Source organism: Etheostoma spectabile, unplaced genomic scaffold (genome assembly GCF_008692095.1).
Source record: "Etheostoma spectabile isolate EspeVRDwgs_2016 unplaced genomic scaffold, UIUC_Espe_1.0 scaffold172, whole genome shotgun sequence".
Taxonomy (NCBI): domain Eukaryota; kingdom Metazoa; phylum Chordata; class Actinopteri; order Perciformes; family Percidae; genus Etheostoma; species Etheostoma spectabile.
In genome coordinates, this window is record NW_022605573.1 from 167,695 (window position 1) to 170,681 (window position 2,987).

General features: G+C 43.2%; 1 protein-coding gene across 1 annotated transcript in view; it reads left to right on the forward strand.

Moving 5' to 3' along the window:
- Positions 1-1,940: 1,940 nt before the first annotated feature.
- The window catches only part of LOC116685733 (calpain small subunit 1), a 23,522-nt gene continuing 22,475 nt past the window's right edge, over positions 1,941-2,987 (forward strand). Inside the window, exon 1 of the mRNA XM_032510644.1 lies at positions 1,941-2,026. The gene's annotated coding sequence lies outside the window, so the exon portion shown is untranslated. The remainder of the gene's footprint in view (positions 2,027-2,987) is intronic.

Sequence of the window (2,987 nt, forward strand, 5' to 3'; positions counted from 1 at the left end):
GGGGGGGTGTGTGGGTCCACTATTGGGTGTGTGGGTGTGTGTGTGTGTTGTGTGTGTGTGTGTGTGTGGTGCTGATTCTCCTCAGTGTGTGTGTGTGGTGTGTGCTGTTGTGGTGTTGGGCGGGGTTGATGATGCATAAAACCAGTCTTTTTGTCACCTGGTTTTTTGGATGTCTAGAAGTGGGTTGCCCCGGTGCTGCATATGATCTCTCTCTCCATCTACTCTCTCCATCTCATCATCTCTCATCTCTCCTCATCATCTCCGCTCTCTTCTCTCTCTCTCTCTGGCCTGCCCGTCCGTCAGTCTAACTCTCTCAACAGGACACAGTTCAGTAAGCCTTACAACAATGTTGCTTTTCTGTTTGTAAGCTGGAGTTTCAGGTAAATGCAGCTCACGAGGTGGTTCAGGGAACTGTTGTAGCGAGTGGGTGGTGTGCTGGTTTTGAGTGTGTGTTGTTTGCCGTTCTGGCTGAAACCGGAACTGTGTATATGGAGGATTAACGTTAAAGGGTGTGCACTTTGTCTCCTGGGGTGAAAGAGAATAACACAGTATAGGGAAAAAACCGGATGTAGGCTGCAAAGATCGTGGATAGTTGTCAATTATTAAATTATTGCACACGGTCATTTGTTGAGAAACAAAAATAGACTTCGCATGGAGTCCAGCTGGTTCAGGGCGATTCGAGTTTGTCCTCTCTGGACAGTAAAATGTGTATTTGATGTGAAAAACGAGAAGGTGAGGACGTCGCTTCTTTTGGGATTTGGGGGAACAATGATCTCAGTTTTACACATGTTTATCATTTTCTAAACCAAACGATATCCATCATCCAGAAATGAATTCACACAAGTATCTACTATGGAAATAATCTTTTAATGGTTATTTACGAGTTTTGGACCTAATAAGAAACAAGAAGACGGGCAGTTCAGTAAGTGTACTTTAGAAGGCTTACTGTGATTTAGTCATGTTGTGAACAAGCAGCGAGTCAGACTCATTAGGGAGACGCTGGTGTGTTGTAATGTTAAAAAAGAAAAGAACAAGGTTTTTAACGAAAACTATGAACGTTTCCTAGACTACAACTATCACAGCCTTCTTTTCTTTTTTAACCTGGATAACAAACCAAGGAGCCGAAAGAGACTATAAAAATGTGGTGATTGAAGAAAAGAGAAAGGTGCGTGTGTCCAGGTTTGTTTGTTTACTGGTCAAACGCTAATGGTGTGGAAGTGTGTCTTGTCCTGAATGTGTGTGTGTGTGTTGGGTGGTCGTGTGGTGGGTGTTGTGGTGGTGTGTGTGTGTGTGGTGCCCTGTGTGGCGTGTGGGGGTGTTTTCATTAACTATAATTTGTGAGGGCCAAAAAACCGGGGCACTCAGAATAGAAAGCTTTTGCGGGACCCCACTGTTAAAGGGCTTGAGGTTAAGACTTCGTTTAGGATTAGGGTTAGATATTGGTAGGGAAGGGTAGGATCGCGGTAGGGTGAGGTAAGGGTTAGGTTATGGGGAAGGGGTAACGGTTAGGGAATGGGTTAAGGTTGGTAAGGTAAGTTAGGGAGCGTAAGGTTAGAGGTAAGGGTTAAGGTTGGGTAAGGGTTAAGGTGCGGGTAAGGGGTTAAGGTTAGGGTTAGGGACTGTCTAGAGTAAGGTTAAGGAGGGTTAAGGGAAGGTTAGGGAAGGGTGACGGGTTGAAGGGTAAGGGTTAAGGTAGGTAAGGGTAAGGTTATGGTAAGGTAATGAATGGTATGCACGAGGGTCCCCACAAAGATGTGAGAACAGTATAACGATACAACCCTACACTAATAGGTGATGTTTAACTCAATTTGTTTTGGTTGGGTTTGTTTTGAATATAGGAAAGTGTTGTGTCAGATGTGTGGTGACGTCGTGTTTAAGTTTATCGTTGGACTGCTGCAAGCCCGGACGATGCCAAGCAACCGTTATCATCTTACCTCTCCTCTCTCTCTCCCTCTCTCTCTCTCTCTCTCTCCCTCGCCCGCTCCCTGTCAGTCTCTCCTCTCTCTTCAACAGGACACACGTCTCAGTAAGTCCTTACAAAAGTTGCTTTTCTCTTGTTTTTAAGCGGGTTTCAGCGTAAATGCAGCTCCGAGGTGTGTTCAGGGAACTGTTGTGCGAGTGTGTGCTGGTTTTCTGAGTGTGTGTGTTTGTTGTTTCTGTGCTGAAACCGGACACTGTGTAGATTATGGGAAGGTAACGTTAAAGGGTGTGCAGTCTTGTCTCCTGGGGTGGAAGAGAATAACACAGTAAGGGAAAATAATCCGGACTGTAGAGCTGCAAAGATCGTTGGATTAGTTGTCAATTATTACATTAATTGCACACCATTTTGTTGAGAAAACAAAGTAAGACTTCTCAGATTCCAGCTGGTTAAATGGGAGTATTTTCTAGTTTGTCCTCTCCTCTGGGACAGTAACTGAATGTCTTTGAATTGTGGACAAAACGAGACATGTGAGGACGTCGCCTTGGGCTTTTTGGGGAACACTGATCCTCATTTTTCACCATTTTTCTCATTTTCTAAACCAAACGACTCATCCATTCATCCAGAAATGAATTCACACAATTATCTACTATGGAAATAATCTTTAATTGGTATTCTATGAGTTTTGCTCGACCTAATAGAAACAAGAAGTGGCAGTAAAGTGTACTTTAAGAAGTACTACTGTTGACATAGTGATGTGTGAAAAAGCAGCTGAGTCAGACTCAGTCGGGAGATCGATGGTTTGTTGTAATGTTAAAAAAGAAAAGAAAAAGGCTTTTTTTAACGAAAACTATAATTTTTCAGACACACTATCACAGCCTTTTCTTTTCTTTTTTAACATGATAACAAACCACCTATAAAAATGTGTTGATTGAAGAAAAGTGTGCGTGTGTCCCTGTGTTTGTTTTTTAAATGGTCAAACTGCTAATGTGTGTGTATGTGTGTCCTTGTCCCTGAATGTGTGTGTGTGTGTGTGTGTGTGTGTGTGTGTGTGTGTGTGTGTGTGTGT